The sequence below is a fragment of the Oryx dammah genome, unplaced genomic scaffold, assembly GCF_014754425.2.
Source record: "Oryx dammah isolate SB20612 unplaced genomic scaffold, SCBI_Odam_1.1 HiC_scaffold_12, whole genome shotgun sequence".
NCBI lineage: Eukaryota > Metazoa > Chordata > Mammalia > Artiodactyla > Bovidae > Oryx > Oryx dammah.
The window spans coordinates 5,250,447-5,259,046 of record NW_024070196.1 but is presented as its reverse complement, the minus strand read 5'-3'; the positions used below and the strand labels follow the sequence as shown (position 1 = coordinate 5,259,046).

Sequence of the window (8,600 nt, the reverse complement as noted above, 5' to 3'; positions counted from 1 at the left end):
CCTCTGTGTATATTTCATTCTGTATATGCCCTCTGTGTATATTTCATACTGTATATGTCCTCTGTGTATATTTCATACTGTATATGTCCTCTGTGTATATTTCATTCTGTACATGCCCTCTGTGTATATTTCATACTGTATATGTCCTCTATGTATATTCCGGTCATGATGCCCAGAGCCACTGGAGATAAGGACACCTGCCTACAATGGGAAAGTCAGCAGTGATTTAACATGGGCATGAATTTAACATGGTCATGACTGATCTCCATATAAGTATTCCACTACACTCATATTAAATGAAATATACCCCCAACTCAGACTATTTTAGCCAAAACCCAACAAATTATCTGCTAATTATACCTACAAAAATCTTTAAATTTGTGTTAAAACATCTTTTCAGACATTTGCCAGGCAATAACTACATAACTGAATAAGAGAAAGAAGTGGTAATATTAAAAGAATTACCCACTATTGCCACAGTTTTGTCCCAAGAATTCAAATCTTATATGACATTAGGAGAAGGGAAAAAAAAACCACTTATAAATTTAAAGAAGTGTAACAGCACATAAAGAAAAGATCTAAAGATTTAAACTTTCAAAAGCATTTTTAAAAACTTTTAAACTTTGCAATTGCAAAATAGGAAATAACAGGAATTTTGTAAACTTATTAAACTACTGAGAACATATACTAAATAATTATTTTTTAATGTTCTGGGTATTTTTCAAATTTCCCTGCTGTGTATACTCTGAGTTAGGCTAAAACTATTACAGATCATCATAAGTTCACATTACTGTTTAGGGAAGAAACACGTTTTGATCAGAAATGAGGCTGTGCTGGTGTCACAGTAAATGTACTGGGCAGGGGCAGGGAACAGGGGGTGTCTGGCATCCACCGACCTTAAATCAAACAAAATCAAGTGTTTTCTGACAAGACTATACTACAACATAGGACCCCCACCACCACCACCACACACACACAAAGCTACTGTAAGGATTCTATAGTACAAAACTACAATAAAGTCCTCCTTAGCACTGAGACCAAAATATTGAAACATACTTTATTGTTTTTAATCTGAATCTCAAAATTCAAAGAAATTCAAAACCTATGTGACATATGTGTGAACAGAAGACAATTTATATAAATCTATACATACTTTTAAAAAATCACTAAAGCTTAAGATGTAGCTCTCTTCATTAGTTTAACCCAATGAAACTAAATGAGTAAAATTACTATTTTAAAAGAGAGAAAAAAATCCAATCCAGTAACCAGATTACATAACAGAAAAATGGATTAACTATGAAAGCATCAGTTACTAAAACAGCTGACTTACCCATAAAAAAATGAAACCATTAAGAATAAAAAAAAAATCCATAAATCTAAAACCTCCCATCAAAAAATACTCTTGACCAAGATTATTTCACTGGTGAATTCTACCAAACAGTTAAGGAAAAAATATACCAGATTTATACACACTATTTGGCATACAGATATTCTAGTATTGGGAGCCTGGTGGGCTGCCGTCTATGGGGTCACACAGAGTCGGACACGACTGACATGACTTAGCAGCAGCAGCAGTACACAAAACAGAGGAAAAGAGGACAATTTCCAGTTCTGACAAAATTTTCAGCAAATCAAATTCAGTGATATATTAAAACAATAATACATTCTGACAAAGTAAAGTTTATTTAGGAATGGTGGGTTAACATGAAAAATAATTAAGTAATTCAACCACATTAATCGTTTAAGAGAAAACCTATATGATTGTGGCAACAGATGCAGGAATCTGTGATAAAAGCAAATACCATTAATGATTTAAAATAGACAAAACCAGTCAACAAAGAACTTTTTCAGCCAGATAAAGAGTATCTATGAAAGTCCTAGCTATGAATATTAAAAAAAAAAAAAAAGACTGAAAGGAAGTAAAACTGTCTCTGTTCACATGACCGTTTTTGTTTATGTAGAAAATCCTAAGGAATCTGCCCCTCAAAGTTACTACAGAGAAGAAATAACTAGCACTGATGAGGAAGTGGAGAAACTATAACCCTTGCAAATCACTGATGGTAATGTAAAACGGTGAAGCCGCCATGCAAATCAGTTTGGCAGCTTCTCAAAGAGCTAAACAAAGAGGACTCAGGTACGGGTAACACTGAAGTTCACTGCAGCATTATTCACAACAACCAAAAAGTGAAGAGAAGTCAAGTGTCCAACAATAGAGGAACAGATAAATTAAATGTGGACTATTGCAATGGAATATAATTCAGCCATAAAAAGGAAGGAAATTCCAAGTGCTCCAACATAGATGTACTTCGAAAACATTATGCCAAGTGAAATAAGCCCAACACAAAACAACAAATACTGCAGGATATTCCACATATATGAAATATCTAAAATAGGCAAATTTATACAAACGAAAAGGGTAGACTCCATTTAGTTTTCTGTGGTTCACTTGCTTCCAGGATTTCCTTCAATAAATTTCCAGCTGCTTGGCTAGGTCTAACTTCTGTCCTGAGCAACTGGAACTACACAGGAGGCTGGGACGCAGCCAAAAGCAAGGATGCCACAAACATACAACTCAGACACACTTTCAAGCTTTAAAGTGTAACTTCTCTTCCGACTTTTACCTACTTTCATTCATTTTCTGCTGCTTTTAAATAGAGTTTTTCTTTCAATATTTTATCAAGATTTGATCATTGCTATCTGAGGTTTTCTGTGAAAACCGTAAGACATGTGAAGACATCATTTTAATTTTCAATTTCACCATTACCTGTGAAATTATAAGCAGATCACAGCTTCTATGATCCTTACTTCTACTATCTACCTCATTAGTTAAGCTCAGGACCAAAATATGATAACTAATATTAACAGGTACAGACAAGAGTTGATCAAAGATGTTATCAGGCATGTATATGAGATCAACTGAATGGTTAAAACTGTTGTCTAAAAAACAAAAAAAAAGACTAAACAGATTGGGAAACCTAGGTAACAATTTCATTTACTATTTCAACAACTATTTACATGCATATATCACAGTATTGCAAAAGACAACAGAGAAGTGAGTGGTAAGAAGAAGCAAAATACCAAATAATGGAAAAGGTACGACAGGATGAGAAAAGGAAAGACAAAGATTAGCAACTGGAACTTAGTCATGTCTTGGGGATGATAGAGAACACTCTCATCAGCCTAACCAATGTCTACCTACCTGGGTAAGGTAAGAAAACTGGCTTAATTTCATTTGAGGAAGCAGAACTCTAATAGAAACAATTGTCAAACTGCAAGGTAAGTTGACTAGAAACTGAGAAATTGGATACCTAGAGTCAATTATAAATCAAACAAGTTCAGTGAGAATAGGAAGGACAGAGAAAGAGAAGAAGATATTTTTCAAGATTAAGTGTGATAAGGCAGAGAACCTACATGAAGTAAGTTCTGAAGGAAAAAGCTTTTAGGACAACTTCTCTGCATAATGTGGTTACTACAGTAACTGCATTGGGAGAAAAAAACAGTCAATACTACTGTGTGATAGCTTTCAGACACTTGTGCAAAAAACAGTGTGACATTTAGAATAATTCAAGTCCAGCTGAGCTTTCCTGAGTAAGATTAGAGAGCAGTGAAAGGCCCTTCTGATGAAGAACAGTTTATACCCATACAACCCTGACCAATAACTCCAAGGAGCTATTAGAGATCAGTGGAGGGGCAAACTCTAGCACGTGTGCTGAGAAGCTGCCTCCTGTAGAATAAGGCTGCCCCTACTGACTTCAGAGACAAATTAATGGATTAACTAAAGGGCAATTCTTAAAACCCCTGTAAGAATAAGATGTCTCTATGAACATTAGAACCTCATTTCAAGTATATATACTAAAAGAGAATTAATATGTATTCAATGATCATGCTAGTAAGCTTACAGAACAAGAGAAGGGAAGGGGGAAAGAAGAGTGCACAAAAGCTAATTTGCCTTAACTCAGTCATAAAAGAGGTCATCAAAATCCTCTTAATCACCATATTTGATATACAACCATAGAAGGAGGTAACTCTCTCAGCTAAATCTTTTCCTTATTTTTTATCACAATTGAAAATTTAACACCACTATGAATGAGATGTCGGTTTTTATTTCCTTTTCCATTGCAACGTGTCAGTGGATAGTACAACACAAACTATAAATGTAAAGAAGAGAATCACACATCCAATGGGCATTTAAGTGAGTGTTCACCAATGAACACTATGATTTAAAATCAACTAACAAAAAGAATATAAATGATCTTAACTCTATAAAATTTCATTAAAATAGACTTTTATTTGCAGTTAACATAAGTAAGTAAGTGTTAGTCACTCAGTCGTGCCCGACTCTGCGACCCCATGGACTGCAGGGCACCAAGCTCCCGTGTCCATGAGATTTTCCAGGCAAGGATACTGGAGTGGATTGCCATTTCCTTTTCCAGGGGATCTTCCCAACCCAGGGATAGAACCCGGGTCTCCTGCACTGCAGGCAGATTCTCTACCGACTGAGCTACAAGGGAAGCCCTTGCAGTTAACATAGAATAGTATTAAATAATAAGGAAGATACCAAAGGAAATTCCCCAAATAAAAATTATTTGTTACACTGTATTACAATCTTGCATTACACAGAAAGCCAATCTACTAAGAGTAGTGACACTCCACTGTTACATGCATTTCTCTAAAAAACTAAATTAGACAACATTACAGGCTAATACATTTTGAAATATGCATTCAATTGATTTAAAAAAAACCCATAATGTAAAAAAGTAAAAAACTAAAATGGTTCCATAAAAATTAAAAATGCACATACTCCATAAAGCAGAAGAAAAATATACATGTCCCATTTGTAGATTTACAAAAACATCAAAATATCATTGCTACAAATAACTTGCACAAGATTAAAATCAATAAGATTCTCAAAATCTACTTTCTCCTCAGAGGAAAATATTAAAATAATCTCTGATAATACTCTTAGCCTAAAAAGCAATGATTTATTAAGGTATGAAATCAAATGTGCAATAAATAGCATGATAAACTATTTAGTTCTCCAATCCAAAATACTAACTATGAATTCATGAGACTTTTATCAATATACATATCACACACAGCTAACATTTTCATGGCAACATATGAGATCAAAACACAATGTTTTGCTTAAAACAATTAGCTGAGGAACTGAAGCACAAATACAGGGCTAATTGCTTCCTTTGGGATTTGGTTGTCAAACACAAGAAATGTCAATGCTTTACAGTCCTGGGATAATTAAAACCTTGTCACAAACCTATACTATCAAATGAATATTTATTTAAATATAAACTTGAAATATGAAACCAAAAGCATAAGCAACTGAAGAAAAAAGATAAATTAGACTTCATCTAAATTAAAAAATTTTGTGCTTCAAAGGACACCAGAAAGAAAATGAAAAGACAATCCACAGATGGGGAAGAAAGTATTTACAAATTATATTATCTCATAAAAGGCTAGTTTCTAGAATATATAAAGAATGTGTATAGTTTAACAATACAAAGACAACCTAACTAAAAAATGGACCAAGGATTTGGACAGACATTTCTCTAAAAAAATATATGTAAATAGCCAATAAGCACATGAAATAATGCTCATCATTAGTCATTATGGAAATGAAAATCAAAACCACAATGAAATGCCATTTCATATCCAACAGGATGGCTAAAATACAAACAAGATTGATAGCATAACAATCAATGTCTGCAAGAGTGTGCAGAAATTGGCACTCTCATAGACTGGTGAGACTAACATCCATTTTAACAGTTTCTCAGAGTTATACAGAGTTACTATCAGTTCAGTTCAGTCGCTCAGTCATGTCCGACTCTTTGAGACCCCATGAATCGCAGCACGCCAGGCCTCCCTGTCCATCAATATGCCAGCAAATTTGGAAAACTCAGCAGTGGCCACAGGACTGGAAAAGGTCAGTTTTCATTCCAATCCCAAAGAAAAGCAATGCCAAAGAATGCTCAAACTACCGCACAATTGTATTCATCTCACACACTAGTAAAGTAATGCTCAAAATTCTCCAAGCCAGGCTTCAGCAATGTGAACCTTGAACTTCCAGATGTTCAAGCTGGTTTTAGAAAAGGCAGAGGAACCAGAGTTACTATACTAACTTGTAATTCTGTCTCTTATAAGCATACACCCAAAGGAAATGAAAACTATAGTGCACAAAAAAATTACATAAGAATTTTCACTGCAGAAGCATTCCTAAGCCTAAACATAGATCAACTGATAAATGGATAAAATGAGGTATATAATGGAGTATTTTTTGGCCATAAAAATGAATGATACACACTACCACATGGGTGAACTCTGAAAATATTAAGTGAAAGAAACCAGACACAAAGACACCGTATGATTCCATTTATAAGAAATGTCCAGGGACTTCCCTGGCAGTCCAGTGGTAAAGGCCCAGTGGCCCCAATGCAGGGGGCCAGGTTCAATCCTTGGTCAGGGACCTAGATCCCACATGCCGCAAATTAAAAAAAAAAAAGTTCTCATTCAGCAACTAAAGATCTTGCACACCACAATTAAGACTTGGTGGGTGGGAGGGGGGAGAGAGAGACACAAAGAAAGAAAAGTCCACAACAGGCAATTCATAGAAAAAGTATATTACTTGTTGCCTAAGGTGTTAGAGGAGTGGAGACACTTTTAAAACTAGATAGCAGTGATGATTACACAACTCTGAAACTCTGAATATACTAAAAAATTTGCTAAAATAAAATACATGCCAAAAATACATACAATACAAAGATCGCTTCGCTCAAACTAACTCAAATTATCTACATCCATGGGGGAAAAAAATGGCCATAAATTACTTTTACTACTTAATGGGAAAGTGTTAGTTGTTCAGTGGTGTCTGACTCTTTGTGACAAAGGACTGTAGCCCACCAGGCTCCTCTGTCCATGGAATTCTCCAGGCAAGAATAATGCAGTGGTTTCTCTTCCCTTCTCCTGGGGATCTTCCTGACCCAAGGCTCACATCCAGGTCTGCCACACTGTAGGCACATTTTTTACTATCTGGGCCACCAGGAATTCTTTTTTTCTACTTAATACATCTCCAGAAATCAATTACCACATTTTAAGTAGCAAAATTTTGTATAAGAGATTTTTGTAGCATCATTTGCTCCTAACAATGTTACATTTATTATAAATATTCAACAGGGTAGTATAATTTGTTAAATACTTATATCAACTATGATTATTATTGAAATTTTAAAATATCATTTGGTTGAAATTTTATTTTTTCAAAAACATTAAAAAGTATAATAAAACAAATCAATGCTTATTTTAAATATCTTAATTTTCTTAATCAAGATACTAGTTTTCTTAGTATTCATTCTTAAAAAATTTTATTGACTATATTAAAATAATCAAAAACTATATATGCCACTTGATTAGCAACCAATGCCTCAGTATTTCCCTCTCATTGTTGACGTATATCTAATAATTTTTAAATCTAACATCAGTAACCAAAGCATTGTTAAACGTCTGTATAGTCACCATAGCACAAAAATCTAAAATATTATACAACGAAGTAAAACACATTCTGAGATTAATTCTACTTTCACTCAAAAATAAAAAACGTAAAGCACCATCTCATGAAATCAAAAGTTTATTATTTTGATTTACAGGCACCTATCAAATATTCATACAAAATGTTATTACTAAGAAACAGTGAAAGGTCTAATCAGAGTCTAATCAGTAAACACTGGTTTACTGTGATGAACTGGACCTAAGGTAAGGAGTAAAGTAAGCTAAAGAATCTTGGTGTTTGTACTAGTATCAACAGCTACTAACAGCTATTACAAAAATCTTATAAGAGGAAAATGCTGTTTCATTCAGAAAATATATTAGTATGTCTTTCCATGAAGACTATTAATTTCTTTGAATTCTTTTAATACTCAGCCTGCAAGCTAGAAAAATTTTCGTGATACAAAGAAAGAATCAGAAGATCAGAATAAGTATAAAGAGAAGAAATTCAAGTACCAGGTAAAAATTAAAAGAAATATAAGTTATAGTTTACACAGGCTATTATTATGTCATTAATGTAATATACATGTAAACTTAAGTAACATGCAAAGTATTTAACATGGAGAATACAGACTTACCAAATATTTGATAGCCTTTTAAAAATCTCACTGATGGTTGAGACTCCCTAAAATAATAAAAAAAAATAAAACAAATATATGAGGAGTAATTTCTCAACTTCAGAAGTTACCCCTGATCTATAAAGTCTACCCGGGAATCCCATTTACATAATAGCAATTTGTTTTTCCACACTGCTTTAAAATCCAAAGCACCTGCTGAACTTTGCCAAATGATTAACAAAATTTTTCCTAAACTTATAAATAATTCAAGGTTTAAATGGAGAAGCTAATGAATTATCAGGATATTGACAGCTCTATAATGAATCAGATCTTAAAAATTACAGACCAAGACAACAGCATGCTAACAATTTCTTAGAAAAGCATTCATATGTTAAATGGTCCCTAATTATCACATACAATGTCAGCTCTACATTCTAGTATCTAGTTACCAACACCTTTTTAAGTAGCAGCTGCTGCTGCTAAGTCACT

At 33.8% G+C, this 8,600-nt stretch overlaps 1 protein-coding gene across 1 annotated transcript in view; it reads right to left on the bottom strand.

Moving 5' to 3' along the window:
- The window catches only part of FBXW7 (F-box and WD repeat domain containing 7), a 221,866-nt gene that overhangs the window by 148,919 nt on the left and 64,347 nt on the right, over positions 1-8,600 (bottom strand). The window contains exon 2 of the mRNA XM_040251447.1: positions 8,133-8,179. The gene's annotated coding sequence lies outside the window, so the exon portion shown is untranslated. The remainder of the gene's footprint in view (positions 1-8,132; positions 8,180-8,600) is intronic.